The following is a 19,098-nucleotide window of genomic DNA, read 5'->3' as shown; positions in this document are numbered from 1 at the left end:
AAGCAGCTGCGCTTCAAAAGCAGAAGATAAAGGTGAGTATGGCAGCCCAGGAGGGTAGGTGGGCCCAACAGCAGGGTGGTGTAGAGAACCAGGCCTAACCAGTAGCATTCCATCACTGCTTTACATCATGCAGCTATGCACAACACAAACATGATTAATCAACATCACTCCACTTTTCTTGCAATGTTTACCTAACTTTCATCTTGTTCTCAATCTTTAAGTGAGATAGGTTTCAGTTATTTTTGGTTCTGATAATGCAAATAAATAAAGGTAGTTGCAGTGGCGCAGTGGTTAGAATGCAGTACTGCAGACGACTTCTGCTGATCACCGGCTGCCAGCAGTTTGACAGTTTGAGTCTCACTGGCTCAAGGTTGACTCAACCTTCCATCCTTCCAAGGTTGGTAAAATGAGGACCCAGATTGTTGGGGGCAATATGCCGACTCTGAAACCACTTAAAAGGGGCTGTAAAGCCCCGTGAAGCAGTATATAAGTCTAAATGCTATTGCTAATGCTATATTCCTTGACTTACAACCATTCATTTAGTGACCATTTGAAGTTGCAATGGCACTGAAAAAGTGGCTTATGACCATTTTTCATATAACCATTTCAGCATCCCATGGTTACATGATCAACATTTGGATGCTTGGCACCTGGTTCACATTTATGATGGTTGCAGTGTCCTGAGGTTATGTGATCACCTTTTGCAACCTTCTGAAAAGCAAAGTCAATGGAGAAATCAGATTCACTTAACAGCTGTTTTACTAACTTAACAGTTGCAGTGATACACTCAACAACTGCATAAGAAAGGTTGTTAAATGAGGCAAAACTTACTTAACAACTGTCTTACTTAGCAACAGAAATTCTGAGCATAATTGTGGTCGTTAAGTCTAAGACTAACTGTATAGCAGTGGTGGACATTGATTTTTAAAAAATGAATTCAATAGTAGCTACCTTTCAGCCAAGCCATTCAAGCTATAAATGAGGCAAGATTCCAGATTATGTAATTTCTAAATATATAATTTAATCTAGACTCTAGATTACAGGTAATATGTAAACAAAAGTGATTTGTCCAAAAGTAATGAATTGTTTAAATGTATTGTTTATATGAGTTTCTGATTGATCTCCTTACTTAAAGTCATATTCTTTATGTATAAAGTAATGTGGTTTTGTCTAGATTATTCAAAAATTATTTGTTTCCAGCAATTTTTATTCCCCAGAGGGTGCTATTGGCTTGGTAGAAATAAAGTAACTGTTGGTATTTCACAATTTATCCATTAGGGCTATACCTATTTTAAAAATTATTTGGAAGAAATATTTTGGATTTTCTACAATCATTTTTCTGCTATTCATTGACAATTTGATATTTTTCAAGCATCAGTATAAGCTTGAAAGGAAAAAAATGTGGTTGGTTTATGGAATTGACATAATATGCCTGTTAAAAGAGCTGCAACATTTTTCAGACTCAGATGGATGTCTGGTATTCTTCTTTGGATAATTTTTTAAATGTCTGCAATACTTCTTCCAAAAAATCAATGCAGTATTTCTCTAAAAACGTTCTCTGCTTTGATATATGCAACTATATCACCTCTAAAATATGAAATCCAGCATACCCAATAAAAACCAATGCTTTTAATTATTTCTCTTAATTTTCTTCAGGATTTGCATTTGTATGAATAATGCTCATGCAAAGTAATTAACAACTAGGCAAGTCCTGTCCCTCCTCCTTTAGTTTTTCTCTAATTAAGAAGTTAAACTGACATAATTCTTCATGTCAATATGCTCTGCCCTTCTGATTAAGGCATATCCATCACATTCAATTTTGATAAACATATTCAAGCTCTCATCACAAACTGAGTCTATCCCCTATGGTTCTGCAATAGCAATAGCAACAGCAGTAGCACTTAGATTTATATACCACCCCAAACTGTTTTATAGCACACTCTGGGCAGTTTACAATGTCAGCATCTTGCTCCCAACAATCTGGGACCCAATTTTACTGATCTCAGAGGGATGGAAGGCTGAATTAACCTTGAGCTCGTCAGGATTGAACTCCAGGCTGTGGGCAGAGTTTGCCTGCAATATAGCATTCTAACCACTGTGCCAACTGAGAGCAATTGCAATGATACCCACATTCAGAAAACATGCACAATGATAAGTCCAATATAAATAGCAAAAGTTTAAATGTTAAAAGAGATTGTCCTTTTTCATGACATATTTTTATTCAAAATAAATAATTTTTTATGCACACTTCTAAGAATATGTGCAATTGAAAGCTACTGCTTGCCTGTTATCAATATTTAGATTTGATTTATGTGGCTTAGAATCAAGAGCTTGAAACATGGTGAACTCAGATATTTTGCTTGGGTCTTGAACTTTCATATAAAAATAAGAAAAAAATTCTTGAAAATATCATTTATCTTTACCTACAGCTTTGCAAGGCCTAATTTTCATTTAAAAGAAGTTCATTAATATTTTTATTGTTCCCAAATAAATGGAAAACCTTTTTAATCCAATTTTCCTAGTTTTTCCAGTTTAGTTCAGATGAAAAACTTGATACATTGTGTCAGTTTCAAAGAAGTGGGTTGATAACTAGGTTACAAAGTAACATTTTTAGCAGGTTTTATTCTGATTATGGTACAACTATGCTTTTGACAGAAAGCAATTTTGGCAGAAGGTTTCCTATTGGCAATATTTGAATCTTCTTTACTTGATAGCAAGTTCATGCAAAATAGGATAAGCATTCAGCACCAAAGTCCATAATTGCTCACAGATTCAACATTGAATAAACTGGTTGACTGCAATCTGTCACCCTTGAGACAATAATTTTCCATAATTGAAAGACCAACATGAGAACACCCTTTATCCATAGTCTGAATTCCTAATTACATATAAACATCGACAATAAAATTTAGGTTTTATTTGGGCAAAAGCCCTTCTTAAACAGTATTTTATATAAAATGCAAATATAAACAAAAGATTGATCATGTACATCAAATAATAAAAAGCATGGTTTTTTTTCCTATGTTACAAGTAATTTTTAACATGGATTTATAGAACTTCATATTTCCAAATAGAATAGCTTCTAGCATAGCACATAAAACCACAGATTAATAATGTAATATACCATGGGTTTAGATTTTATTTATTGTCCTATCCTTAAGAAAATCTACTTTCTGCATGACTTTTTACATGATATGATTTCCATAAAAATGAGTACATTCTATCATATTCTATTAATTATCTAAGATAAATTAACCTTTTCATTCCACTTATTAGTACCTGATTAGTAGTCATATTAAACATTGACTGCTTCTTGCCTATTAAGACTAGAATAACCTCAATTAATAATGGATAGTTCACTTACATAATGTCATGCCCCTATTGGAGTCTCAATCCAAGGAGGAAGACATACAGCTGACAGGGAGTGGGAGTGTGGCTCCATTGGCTGTGGAGGAAACTGGGGAAGGGCAAAGTCTGGCTGGGCAGAACAGAGAAGAGGTAGAACAAGGGAGAGGGAGTTCAGAAGAAGATCCAGGCCCATTCCCTCTTCATCCTAGGGCATGCAGGGAGGAATGGAGAAGAGAGCAACGCGGGTTGCATGGCTTATGGGGGAAGAAAGGGCCCTGATTCCCTTTAGTAGCCACAGCTGGGAAGAGAGTTTAAAAGAAATGCATGCTGAGTGCAACAACTTCTGGGAGCAAACATGAGTTTATCTTGTGTTGACTTTGGTTATCTGTGTTCCTGGCATCTTCCCAGCCATGTTGAGTTATTGCCGTGCCTTCACATCTAGAATTATTGCTCCTGCCCTACGGGATCAATTACCTCATTTTGTCATGATTGGGCTTACAGTTTTTTTGATTAAATAAAGGGACACCTACAGATTATCTGACTGTGTTGCCTTTGTGCCACGCCCAGGTCATCACACATATTGGGACTGCAAGGAGAGATCAAGTATGGTGATGTAATAAAGTGAAATGACTCAGGGAAAAAAAAAGATTTTTCCTATTAAGGTTGTTTTTTGTTTTGGCATGTTTGAGTCAATGATTCCTGGGACTACCTGGATTAATCCATACCATTTTCTTGGCAAGATTTTGGAAATAGCTTGCCACTGCCCCATTTTGTAAGACTGAGAAAGAGTAATTGTCCCAAGGTCAATGGATACCTTTTTGCTTCCAGGTCCATGTGCCCTTACCAAACACACACATTGCATTACAAAAAGTACACTGGGATTAAACGACCAACCTAATGAAAATTACCGATATACGGAAATCACCATTGTAAAATATAGTTTTTAGCTGGCTTTAAACTTATAATTAGGAAAATTCATGTGATTTATAGGTATGTAAACAACTATACAAATATCCTAAATTCTGAATTCCAGTTGCCTTGATTAATGATTTCCATAGCTGTCTTAAAAAGACAACTGACTAAATAGATTTTTAGAGTGATGTATCAATGGTCACTAAATGTCATTATTACAGTGTGCTTGAAATCACTGCAGATTATATATTCATCTGTGGAACCACAGAAATGACCGTTTGAATTTCAGAATATTTCTTTGGCAAGATTACCATTACAGCCTTAAACAAAACCTTCATATCAAATCTTCTGTTTTGTACAAAATTGTATCCTACAATTTACTCTTCCAAGAAAGACCTGAGAAAAATTATGCATGAGAAAGATACTTTAAAAATGGTTGCAGGATTTTCACAGAAGAGTCATCTATTTGCCCTTATACCTTTCAGAAAGATCTAAAAGGAAGGTTACAATTAATGCCATTGAACACAGAGAAATGGGCATCTTTTCTTAACCAGTACTTGTATATCCTGCCACTCCTCTTTTACAATGAATAAAGAATGTATATTTGTCAGGCTTGTAAGTTAACAACTGGTTATTAAAATGCACTGTGTTACCAAGGGGCTTTTTCCTCTGCATCTGAATAATGCTGATGAAACATTTATACTTGTTTAGCTGGCATTTATCCTAACAACTGTCAAAAAGAATGAACTGTGCCAGAAAAAAGTGCCCTATTAAACCGCAACCATTCATCAATGACTGCCACTGATAGGTCAAATAGAAGGAAATCTTCATAATAATCTAACAATGCAAAAATAAAGGCTATGTATATAATAAGTCCCTAGCCAGAAGTAAATATATTTATTTTAAGCAATAGTGAAACTATTTTTCTCTTTGAATTTTTCCCTTCAGCAATCAACAATTACTTTCCTCTCTCCTATCTGGGAATGACGTCATCCAGCTATATTTGTGTAAATGCAAGCAAGCTGAAATATCTGAATACAGAACTCCAATCAATCAAGGAGACTTGGGATTGTTTTTCACACCTCTCTAGAAACCTCATACGATATGCCATGGATGAACTGCAGTTGCGTAGTGGTTAGATGCTGTTCTGCATGCTACTTCTGCTGACTCCTGGCTACCTGCGATTTGGCAGTTCAAATCTCACCAGGCTCCAGGTTGACTTACCCTTCCATCCTTTTGAGGTGGGTAAAATAAGGCACCAAATTGTTGGGGCAATATGCTGACTCTGCAAACCACTTAGAGAGGACTGCCAAGCACTGTAAAGTGGTATATAAGCCTAAGTGCTACTGCTATCTCTAGCTCGGTTCAAGGCAGTCTTAATCAATAAATTTAAATATTGCAAGGTATCACATGGTTTTTCCTCATGTGGTTAGGGTGCTGGGTTGACAATCAGCAAGCTCGGATTCGAGACTTGAGCGCTGATGTGTGACAAGGTGAGATCCCATCATTCAATCCAATCTAGAAGTTCAAAACGATGCAATTGCAAATAGATAGATAGGTACCACTTTGGTGGGCACATTAATCAGGACATGAAAGGAATTCCCAAGTAGGTGTCCCGGGGCAATGGTGATGTCAGCAGCTAATCCTTTCAATCCAGAAGCACCTTGGTGCTTCCGATATGAACGCTAACGAATATTTCAAGAGAATAAGCCACTAGTGATTTTATTTTTAAAACAACTCAGGTTGTTGGACATGCAAAGATTAGATCATTTTAGTCATTGCAATTATACAGTTATAGTGTGAAGTGATCGAAATTCGGCTAAATAATCTCATGTACCTTTAAAACAGAAATGATAATATAAACTATATGCTTCATTGTTTGTTGATTATAAAAACTCAGATACATACTGTAAACAAAAATAATACAAGATCTGAAACATATAAATCCATAACAAACACCTCCAACTAATGGCCTCACTCTATCTGTGATGATTGGTTGCCTTGATTGGTGCTTAATTACATCTCATACTCTTTTTGTGGCATATTAAATGGGACAGTAGTTATGTTTTGAAATTAGTGAGATAAATTATTTTTATTAATTCTAGGGTTGGCATAAATTGGAAAAAATACACATAAAGTGCAGCCTTCCTTTGCTATTTTTAGTGAATATCTTCTTCCAACTGCCATTCCATTTTATATTTTGTTGGCAGAGGAGATCCACTGAATGAACAGGTGTTTTATTATATATATTTGAAACACTATCATGATTAAGTTTTCTCAAAGCAAATTTAAGTTGAACTGCTATTCAAAAAATCTACCAGCTAAAATTTGAATCTGAGGAACAATGCCATTTAACTTCTCTGGAAGGAGAAGTTTGGGGTGAAATGTATTGGCCAATCTACTATCCTAAAGTATTTGGTTCTGTAAGATATTGCTGGGGGAGAATATAGAGGGATATTCCAGAAGGACTTTTTTTAGGAGTGGCCCTTCCAATTAGATCTTGATGAAACTGGCTCTAAGCAATCAGCCAAATTTTCATTCTTTTCTTCACAGTCCACATTCAAAGACTGTATGCAACAGATGCTGATTATTGTTATTTTCTGTTTCTTAACATGCACTCCACAGCCTACTCTCACACAGTTATGCAAGATTCCATTCTGTAATGATCATCTATCCCACAATCAACACCAGCAATTTCTCTATGGGGTTGTTACCCTACTTAATGTATGCTTTCTATTTAAAATACTAAGTTCTGTTCATATTCAGAAACTATTCAAGCTTTTCCAAAATTAAAAAGGGAAACTGTATAGGCTTTATTTTATCACATTTTTTTCTCACTGGCTTGCTTAAATTTTCATTATATTTTGATAATGATATATTTCAAAGAATTGCATCTTTTCAATAGACACACAAAGCAGAATTCAGAAGATTGTGATTAATGTACAAATAATTACAAATAATCACCACAAAATACAGTTCGTTTATTAAGAATTCTTGAAATCTAATGATGAAGATTTAAGGGATGGGAAGTGATCTGAATATTAATAGTCAGAAACAATTATATAACAATTTAGTGAATATGTGCCGTTTTAATATCTAATATCTCTAAAGTGATAAAATAGAACAGCTGGAGGAAAGAAATCATTTAATAAGAAACCAGATGGTTTCCTGTCATAGGTATTTGTCCAATCTGCTATTTGCACAGCAGGGCTAAAGTTTAAAGGGAAAAATTAATTTACCATTTCATTTGTCTTCTGTTCCTCTTGAAACAAAAGCAAAACATGTCTCCCAATCAAAATAATCTAGTTACAAATGAATGCACAAAAATATGTCACTCCTCCACTCTTCAAATATGTTGAATATTTCCAGCCAATGAAGATAAAATAAAGCAAATAATGTTTTATAATGTGTATGTGTGCATATACAGACATGTATAAATATATTGTATATACATACTATACACACATACACACACATACACACACACACACACACACACAGAGAGAGAGAGAGAGAGAGAGAGAGAGAGAGAGAGAGAGAGAGAGACCATGTAGACAGACAAATATTCCTTCACATTGGCAAGGAAACTTACCAGAAAGCAACCACAAACCAATTTCATAATATATGTAAATTCATATTAATTATTTACAGGTAAACCATGAGAGTAATCCATGTAAGGGTTAAATATATCCTATAAAACTTTCAATAATTGACACCAATTAATAGCAATTCTCAATATTTCTTAACATTCTAGTTTTTCTACTGGTACAAAGAAACAAATGGAAGCCATCCACCATGCACCATCAAGTATATACTGTTTATTGAACGAAGACTCTTGTTTTAGCATTTTATGTGATACAGCAAATAACATATAGGAAATAACAATATCATATTTAGTTCTACCCAGTAATCCACATGTTTTTCAGATTTTTCATAGCGGTCAAGTTTCATTTTACTATTCAGCATTTCACTTCACAATTTCTTCTCAGTCAATACCAATTTATGGAAGAATACATTTTAGTAATATGAACAACCTGAAAGGACACTCCATCATGCTTTTTAGATATCTAAAACAGCTAAGAAAAATGGACTGAAATACATACATTGAATCAGAGAATTTTATGGATTAATATTCAATTAAAACCAGGACTATTCCATTTAGGGTTGATGGATATGTTAGAAGTAATGGAAGATTATTTCATGATTACTGGAGCAAGATTATTGCTTGCAAAAGATGGAAAGATTCAGCACTATCCACTATGAAGAAATGATTAATGAAATTGACAGATCTTTCTTCTATTTTCTTTTTTAATTGCAATTTTAGCTTTTTTCCAATTGGTGTCTTTTTCACTTTTTCTGTTCTAACTTAGTTTGTTGTAGTTCTTATTCTTCTTATAACTTAAAAGTTTTATGAAAAAAGGAAGATGTATGTAGTTAAAGCTAATTATGGTGCCAGATGAATTAATTTAAACTTACTTCTAATCACATACTCAGTTTGAATTTCTGTTTCTGTAGACTAGATGTATCCTTTAGAGATTCTACCATGTCTCATTTATTTTTAACTACAGCCCACAGTGTGATGCAATCACACATCTGGTAGGCACATTAGTCAATCGTAGTTCTGTATCACTTGATGAATCAGATGAAAGGCCATAGCCCCAGTATTAATTCTTGGGGGAATTCCACTATTTATGTACCTCCACTGAAAGAATTCCCCACTGACTCCTAACCTCTCCTACACACCTTCTTCCTTTATTCAATGAATAGATAAAATAGCCAAGAAAATTATATTATATAAAACTATATCTAATTGAAAAATCTGCAAAATGACTTCTTTGAAACTGCCTTAAAATTATATTACTAGTTCATACCATACAATTTCATAAATCTAGGCTAAGTTTGCACATTCTTGGACTTTTACAGTTACATGGCACAGATACTGAAGTTATTTTTCATAAAACAAGTGCATGATATTAATATTTTTCTAGTTTAAATTCATCAAGTGACCTTTTAATGGTTGCTTGTGGGCCCAAGGCACACAAGGAATATTCAGCAGACATCAGTAGCAATTTGCTTCAAATACATGATGCTCTATCCCCTTGCCAACATGGATAGCTCATGAAAAATAGCTACTTTGTAACTGAAGCAATCTCATCAGTATAATTTAATTCTGATGGTGATATATGGCTTTTTATGATGACAGATAGCCACTCTGTAGTGTATGAGCTTCAAAAATCTATAGAATAATATGATTAGTTTGTCAATCAGATGTCATGTATAATCAGAATCCCAAAATATCTAAAACAGAGCAGCCATGGCATTAATAGTCAGAAATAATACTTTAAAAAACTAGACTCCTTTTTTTTAATGTATCATAAAGATACTGGCTTCAATGTAATGTATATATCTTGATATTCATTTGAGTGATTTAACTTCAAAGAACTTCTCGATATATTATAATGGGGAAATAAAAGTCAGATTCTTCACTTATAATAAAACCTTAACTACACAGATGTCTAGGAAGTCAATGAATTGAGAAAACATTCATTTGTGTTTTTAGATATGTTTTATTTTATATTTGAATATGAAACAAATGTCCAAGAAATTTTCAGCAAAATTAACCCAGCTTTGAAATGCTTTCCCAAAACAAACTGTCCCACTGATTATTTTCCTAGTGTGATGATGATGATGATGACGATGATGATTAATGATGATGATGATGATGATGTTGACGACCATATTGTGACATTAGTCAGGAGATTACAGTGCAATTGCTGAATAGTAGTTTGGCTTTCAAATTGCTAACTCTGTAGTAGGAAACACTTGCACCTTCTCATGGTGTGCCACAAGGGGTTGAGCTGGTTTCTCACCAGAAAAAAAGACAAAGGCCCCCTTCCTCCCCAGGGTTGCCTCACAGGATTCAGAGGGCAGGAAACTGACTGCCTGCACAGAGCAGCAACTCATCCCCTTCCCATACCTATTTTATCTACTTGCATAGAACATGCTTTTGAATTGTTAGGACTCAAACTACTGGAACAAAAACCATTTCTAGGTCATTAAGGCACTGAGTCACTGCACCTCTTTCCTAGTGACAGATGAAAAAAAATTACTGTATTTTTTGCTTTTTGATTACTGAGAATTATTGAGATTGAGAAATTTTATATGCAATAATATTTTAATTTAGCAGACATTTTGAGACAAAATGTGTATGTTAAATCACAAAGATGCTTTTTGAAGAGACAACTGGACTTTCTGGTTTTTCTTTAGAGATGTTTCGCTTCTCATCCAAGAATTTTCTTAAGCTCTGGATGAGAAGCTAAATGTCATCAAAGAAAAACCAGAAAGTCCAGTTGCCTCTTGAAAAAGCACCTTTGGAACAACCATGAGAATGACTGTTAAGTCTTAATTTACATAATTGATATCATAGTTATATAATTAACTTTATTACACTGATTTCTGTCACTGGCATAATTATATAATTGTGCTAATGATGTAAATTGTGACAACTGGATGGACTTTAGAAAAGAATTATTTTTTATTTGGGGAATAAGTTCAAATTACTTTATGGAAACAATTTTCTAAATCTATTTTTTCACATCAAATATAAATTGATTAATAATTTAAAATGATTGTTCAGATTAGGATTACGCAATATTTTTTCTAAGCCAGGGGCACCTTTCTTCTCTGAATAATATGAGAGTAGGAGCACCCAAAAAGTTGTATTTAATTTCCTTCTATATATATTTTAAGAAAAATAACTAATTAGGTAACAATCATCTAAATCATTTGTAATCTCTCTTTCTGTCACATAAACATTTTTGACTTAATAAAACTTTTAAAGGTCTCTCATTTAAGTCACCGAAATAAGTTAGTTCTAGAAAAACAATGCATGTACAACAAACTCTTTATCCTCATATCAATCATTCTAATTTAAATAAAAACATTCACATTCATAATCTTGAAAGTGTAATCCAGCATTTAAGAATTGTCATTTAAACCTAAAAAACATAAAAATAATTTAAATATATACAAAATGGGGAAAGAGATGACATGAAAAGAAAAAAGAAACCTTTTAAAACTTGCAATAGTGAACAGATGGGAAAGACTTTCTACCCAGCACTAAATTAGCAGCTGCCACATCAATGTAATTTTATACAGTCTAACATCTTGAAAGGGGCTTTGTGAGAACTTTAGGCCTGGCAGCTGCTTTTGAACAATATAACAAGCTTGTCTTAGTAATTACTTAAAATCAGATCTGAGGCCTATAGAATTTTTCAGCTTTTAAATTTCTATTTGGAATTATAACTTTTAGACAGATGTGTGATTCTAGGAAATCAACAAATATTAACATGAAATATAAAACTGACAAAATTAAATGCCTATATCCATGATGGCGAACCTATGGCACGCTTGCTACAGGTGACATGCAGAGCCATTTGTGCTGGCACGCAAGCAGCAGGCAAACTTACCTCACTGGGCATATGCGCACCTCACAGCTGATTTTAGGCCGGCTTGAGGAAGGCTTCTGCAGGCTTTGCAGGCCGAAAACTAACCCCATTTTGTCATTTTGTTTTTCCGAAAATACCAGAAGTGATGAAACAGGGCTAGTTTTCAGCCTGCAAAGCCTGCAGAAGCCTTCCTCAAGCCTTTGGGAGGTCGAAAGCGCCTCAAACTGGCTGAAAACCAGCTGTGAGGCTCAGTGCAGGTAAGGGGGTAGCGTGGGTGGGTGGGTATTACATGCGCATGCGTAGGAAGTATGGGGGGGGCATGTGCATTGCCTTCTGGGTGCTGGCACGTGAGTGCACACATGCAAGTGCGTGCACAATTTTTGGCACAGGAGCCCCAAAAGGTTAGGCACCACTGGCCTATATGTTAAACCAGTTGGCCATATACTTTTTTTTTTTTTTCCTAAACTCTGAGTTGGTCATTCTTGTAAATTCAGAATCCATGTGGCCTTCTGAAAGCCCCAAAAAGAAAATCTTCCAAAATGTGAAAAAAAGGCCAAACTATTTATTTCCCATTTGCTTTTTTGTATACATTTATGTATAGTTTCTTAACAGGAAAAATAGCTATGCACCTGATAATGAATAAATATCTTCACTAAAAAAGGAAGAAATTAATTAGCAAATATACTAGAAAGATTAGTGTAAGTAGCATATGTCTGAGACTATGTCTCAGTTTTACCAATAAAAATTGTATACAAATCAAATCTTGATTATGCCTACCTTTACTGAATAATTAAGGCAATACATGTAAAAGTGATGCATAGATATTTCTGTATTCAAGTAACTAGCACTTTCAGTAAGTGAAAATACCCATTGTCTCCCAATTATTACAGTAGTATGTATTTAGTGGAATCTTGTCCAAACCACTGCATGCTACTGAGTCCAGAACGGATATTGGTTTCAAAAGAAGACAAAAGCAAACCCATTTTGTTAATGGAACTTTTCTGACAAAATAAATCACTTATTTAAAACAAAATGTAATCTTGTTTTTAAAGCTGTTCCTTAAATTTTCTTGACAAGATTCTTCATTACATTGAGTAAAACCTCTTTTGTTGTGCATTGCCATGAAACATATCATATTTTGAACTATTCATATAATTTCCAGCATGTATATCTATATGTCAGTTGGGAATTTTAATGATGCCAGTATATATTAATTATTTATCCTTCCTACAGAAAATGGAACCAAAAAGCAAGCTTAAAAACAGAAGGTTTGGACAGGAATTTATTAGGAAATCTCAAGACAGTCAACTATATTAAAAATACAAAAATAGATAAAGAAACCAAAACTCCCAGAAAAAAATGATAAACCATTTTTATATTGTTGCCAAGAAAGCAACATGGATATAATCCAGTTATTTTCAGCATAAGAATCCATTAACAAACCACAATGCCGAAATGATCAAATGTGTGTTGCAACATCACAACACAAAGTTCACTTTTTCATAATTGAATTAAAATACTTCTGGCATGTACATCAGGGACAGAATTTTTCAATTCTTCCTTGTTTCCCTCCTCCTCCCATTGTTTCCTGGGCATCTATGGTCACCAAATTGATTCAAGAGAGACTTTATTATTCCAGAAGAATAAAGTGCTATATCTTAACAATTAATATAATTGTTAAGCACATTTAATTTATGACAAAATATTGTGCATGAAATATTTCTAATGCAATGGATTTTTTATTTAGTTTTTATTTATTTAAACAATTAGGAATTTGTACAACTGCTTTTGAAGTATATTATATAAAGATACAGAAAGCTATAACAGCTTTTAAAATATAGCTATAGCAAAATCAGATGAAAAATGCAATTAAAATAATCTAAAATAAAAACAGCAGGAAGAAAGACAAGAGATAAAATAGCAAGAGAGAAACCTAAAAGGGGGTGGGGTGGGGAAAAATACTGTTTATTAAAATTTTGAACAAATAATCTTCACTTTGCATCTGATTTGTGCATGTGTAAGTCTTGTGGAGGACATGTTTAACATACAGTAGAATACAAATGCAGTTGCCATAATTAGCAGCTCCTGAAAATGGTCTCTCCATGGCAACTAATCCTGTATGGTATGTGATATTTAAAACCACGTATTGCCCACATATCGAGAATATGTATATTTGATGGCAGGACAGTGGAAGGGAGACACTCATGTTACCTAAGCTGCATATGGAATGATATACAGCATTGTAAAGTATGTTATGATCCATTATCAAAGTCAATAGGTTTCTAGTGACATGATAAGTGACTTGGTATCATTCTTTAGCATTAGAATCAATAGTAGTCATACTGGATTCAGTAACAATCTAAACTATTTATAATTACTATCTCAATTTTTTAATCTGTATATTAAAGAATATTATCCATAATCTATGCCAGTTGCTGTATCAATATAAAAATATATTTGATGTCAATTAAGTATTGGGGATTGTTAAACAGGAATATAAAACAATAAGTATAAAGAATGTTCTTTGATAGTCAAATAGTATCTCTGATTAAGAGTTTCAAAAAAGATCCCTAATGCTAGATAAAGCAAGATGTCCAAAACATCTAATATGATGTTTTTATTTGTGAGATGCATATACAGTAAAAATGCCCTTGTTTCCAAAGGATGTTATTTATATAGAAACCCAACAATAATATTTGAAGAATGTATAAGTCTATGAGCTACTCTACCAGTAAGTAAGTACCAGTGATATAGTACAAATGAATCCCATTTCACTATGTATTATGAGCTGCAGCAATGAATCAGCATCACGGTAAACCAATTAAAAAAATTAGAGGCACATTGAGCATTTCTTCACAGTTAGGAATCAACCTTTCTGTCAACTGCATCAAGCTAGTTATTTATTATATTATAACTATACCTGAAGCAACTAAAAATGAAACTAGATAACTTGATTTAGGGATGGGTAAATTAATAACATTCAATACAGAAGAGAAGTGTCAATCAATGTTGAATGAAATGAGTTTTGGATCAAAAACATGTTTACATTTTTTATTTTCTGAACATTTCTATGCAGAAAATGCTGTTGCATTTCTGAGCAAAGAAAGGCAATTACATAAATAAATCAAGTATTTATATTCCATACCTCTTGTAGTCAACTATAGAACATTGAGAGGAAGAAATCCATCACTTGGAGTGTTTGATTCTTGTCTGTTCTGGAATGTAAACAAAATAATAGTTAAACTGGGTTGGTTGTAATATAACATATGATATTCCAAAAGTTATTTATTCTGTCTTAAATAGCACTTCAAGAATGATGATTCTGCTTTCCACATATCATACATGTATGTCTCTATATCTACATATCTTCTGTTTTAAACATATGCATTTGATTGTTCTTCTATATAATTAATAGGATCAGAATAGCCTTTTGCAGCCAAGCCAATTTTTTTTATCAGTAACCAACTCTGCTGGTCAGCATGACTCATGATAGAAACTTGCTTTCTTTAATGCTATAATTTACTTACATCTATTTCAATATCCTTAAAGTTCACATAATTATGAGGGTACTATTTTTATACAGAAAATAATCATTCTTTCCCCTAGTGTTTTTCTTATAAGTTGCCTATGTATCTTAAACCTGATAGTGTTTCACCTCACAGGCCATAACAGAGCTATTCCAATGCAGTTAAGAAAAACAAATAATAAAACCAAAGCTAAAACTTTCTTGCCATTAAAGAAAAAGAATACAATCCATTTAGACAACAACAATTAATATAGCTTAGCTATTCTAAATACCAATGGAAAGTGGGGGGAGGGAACAGATAATATTTGATATTCTTTTATATCTGGTCGTTATTGCACTAAATAAACTTCAAGTCAGAACAAGTTTGAGGCTGTAAACTTATTAAAATTTTATGTGATACTAAGCTAAAATGAGAGCTATAGGTCAGTGATTGCCAACGGTGGGCCGCAAAAGAATTTTGGTGGGCTGCAGAGAAATCTCACCCCCAGAGCACCCCTCCAAAGCAATTAGTCCAGGCTGTGCAGGAACACAAGGCTGCACCACCCACATGGCCCGCGGGAAGCCTCCCCGCCCACTCACTCCTTACCGGGCAAACTTGCCTACTAAATTGCTATTTTTCCTTTTTCCTACCAGCATCTGTTCTCCTGTGCCAGGAGATTTAGATTAGCTAGGAAGAAGGAAATGGTTGGATTTCTTGCTTTCTAGCTAGTCTTTAGATCTTCGGCCGAAGTACAGCTGAACCTTTCTTAGGACTGAAGGTTTGCTTGCAAGCAAATTCAGTTCAGACTCATGGCAAGCAAATTTGAGAGACTGAGCTAGCTGGTGGCAGCTAGATAGATCACTGAATGATTCTGTGAGCAACTCAATTTGCCTGCTTTGCCTGATTTTGGGTAAAAGTTGCTCTTTTTTATAAAAAATTCAATATTTATACAAATATTTATATATTTACATACAAACCATGCACAGCCAGTCACATGACCACTTCACAAATTAGGCCATGCCCACAGAACCAGTTAGTGGTCCCTGGGATCTAAAATTATGAGTTTGGTGTTCCCTGAGGTCCAAAAGGTTGGTGACCCCTGCTATAGGTAATCACCATGCATGCCACAAACAAAGATTTTAGCAAGAAAATGAAAAAGAATAATTAACCAAACATACAGAAGTTATTAAATGCAACTTTTAATTATTATTTCAAATTTAAAGAAAAATAAATTCCAAAGAATTAGGTACAGTGTGGGAAATAGTATAATCATTTGTGTTATCAAGTATTATTTTTTCAAGTTTTTCTGGAACATTGATAGAGTGAATCAAGGATATGTTGCATGTAAAACATGCGATTTAGCCCTAAGCTTTAGTTCTTTCCAACACAAAATGGGAAGTCACCTGTGGTGGTGCTTCACTGTTTTACTGTTTCTATAGAAACAGTATCCTAAAGGCTATCTACCTGGCTTCTTTCTTTCTTTCTTTGAAATTATATTTATAACCTGTCCAGCTCATAAAAACATAGATTAACATACAAGTTAAATGCATATCCTATATAATAAAATAAAAAAGCTATTGCTAGGGACTAATACATTCAGCATTAAAAAAAAATCCCTTCAAAACATGTAATTCCTAACCCAGAGATGTACTTCTAAAGAAAGAGCTAGATCTTCAAGGCCTGTTTAAAGGATGACAGAGTCAGAACAATCTGAATTTCTGGAGAGATACTATTCTGGAGGCATTGCAACAGAGATGGCAGAATACCAGGGTCCCATCAGAAGGCATTTTTCTGAAATGGGATCTAGAGCATGCTCACTTTTAATAGATGGTCAAAAACAATGTGAGAAAGGCAGTTCATTGGAATAACTATGCCCTATGATTAAGAAGGACTTTATAATTTACAACTAACCCCTTATTAGCTTATTAGGTTAGCTGCAGCATCACAGTGTTTTTAAAGGTAGTGCCATGTAGTGTGCATTTTAATACACATAAGGTTGCCTGTCTTTTTTAGGTGGAATACACTGAATGAAATGTCTTAATGTTTACCTCTAGGAGCAATAAAATTATATTATATTTACTTCTAAAACTGATATATCTTCTCAAAGAACATGAACTCTAATAAGGTGTACATATTCTGCAGAAATACTACTGGTAATAACAGGTGGACATCTCATTTGGTCTTTGGGAAGGTGAAGTGAATCCTGAAGCTTTCTTCCCCAAAAATAATGTCATCCTTCATAGATCAAGATGTAGCTAAAATAATAAGAAATTGCATAAAAACCATCTAAATTATTGTATGCAACTCTTCATTAAAAATGGATTAAAAATAACATTAATAGGAATTTGTAGAAAATACTTTTAGAATATCAAGTTGTTTCATTTGGGAATATGTTTAATTCAGCTCTGGACCTCCATTGATTTCTCTATTAACATCTAGCCTTGGTATGTTGGTCCACCATACTTGAAATTCCTGAAGCCTTTTAGTCAGAGGTGGTATTTAGCAGGTTCTGACCAGTTCTGGAGAACTGGTAATGGAAATTTTGAGTAGTTCCGAGAACCAGCAAATACCACCTCTGACTGGAGATTTTACAATATCCTTCCCCTGCCACCCCCCATCAAGCCACCCCCATAGAATCAGTAGTAAAAATTTTTTGAATCCCACCACCGCTTTTAGTGCTTTGATCCTAGTGCTGCCACTCAAACCCTGACACTGCCTTCTGCTCCAGACCTGCTGCTAAAATTTCATCTTTCTTTTCTAAAAGCCAGAACTAAAGATTGAAGGAGCAGCTTTTGAAAAAAATATTACTAATTATAGTCATTGTTGGAGGACTGAGTATTCAATTTTTGCAAAGAATTTTTAATATTGACACAAATACTTATTGGATTCTGGAGTACCTAATAAAGGAGAATACTTGTAGCTCAGGGTTGACAGGAGGGATCCTAGGTGCTGTCTGTACTTGCTTGTATTTTTGCAGACATTTCATTGCCCAAACTAGGTAACATCATCAGTGCTAGTAAGGAATGCTATTTGGTGTCAGTTTATGTATCTCGTGACTTGCCTGTCAATGTTGGTGCGGGTGTTCTTAGACATTATTTGATTGGGCTATTTGCTGTTGGCTTCTTTGGCAGTTTCTTGATTGGAGTATTGTTTACTTGATTGTTGGTCTGATGTTGACCTTGGAGTTAATCTATGCTAATCTGGGTGCTGATTGCTGGTGGAAAGGTATTTAGGTCTTTTTGTTCCTTTTTGGGCTGGGTGAGAGGGGTTTTTTTGGCATAGTCTATAGATGTTGTTAATGTCTATGTGTCTATTGATGGCTGATTAGTTAGAGTACCAGGCTTCTAGAAATTCCCTGGCATTTTTGGACTTAGCTTGATCTGGGATACTCACATTTTTCCAGCTGAAACTATGATTAAATCTGTCTGTATGTTGTGAAATTAAAGAATTTTCAGCATTTCGAGTAATCTTAACATTTAGGTACTATAAAATGCAACTTCTTAAACATTTAACAAAAGTAATTAAAATTGTGATAGTTTGTACAGCTTCCAAATGTCTATTTTTGTCTCATCTTACAATGGAACACTGCATTTTATAGTACCATGGATACAAAAATGCCATGAAACATTTGTCATATATGAATGACTCAACACTTGGGCATAGTTTATGTTTCAATTATAAGCTTAAATTGTACTTAAAACATATATAACTGTATGATGGTATATCATAGAATATGTTTTATTGAGAAATTTGTACATGTTGTGTAAAGTTATCCAAGTATGGTTTAATTATATGGTCAAACTGCTTGTAGAATTGACTCACACCCTGGTCAGCACTTCTTCACTCTCCTACCATCGGGTAGGAGATATAGAAGCATACCAGCT

General features: G+C 34.1%; 1 protein-coding gene across 1 annotated transcript in view; it reads right to left on the bottom strand.

Moving 5' to 3' along the window:
- The window catches only part of DLGAP1 (DLG associated protein 1), a 284,261-nt gene that overhangs the window by 166,866 nt on the left and 98,297 nt on the right, over positions 1-19,098 (bottom strand). Inside the window, exon 2 of the mRNA XM_026699154.2 lies at positions 14,854-14,923. The gene's annotated coding sequence lies outside the window, so the exon portion shown is untranslated. The remainder of the gene's footprint in view (positions 1-14,853; positions 14,924-19,098) is intronic.

Source organism: Pseudonaja textilis, chromosome 3 (genome assembly GCF_049901715.1).
Source record: "Pseudonaja textilis isolate UNSWEBS1 chromosome 3, rPseTex1.2, whole genome shotgun sequence".
Classification (NCBI taxonomy): Eukaryota; Metazoa; Chordata; class Lepidosauria; order Squamata; family Elapidae; genus Pseudonaja; species Pseudonaja textilis.
The sequence above is the reverse complement of the archived record's forward strand: the minus strand, read 5'-3'. Positions and strand labels throughout refer to the sequence as shown.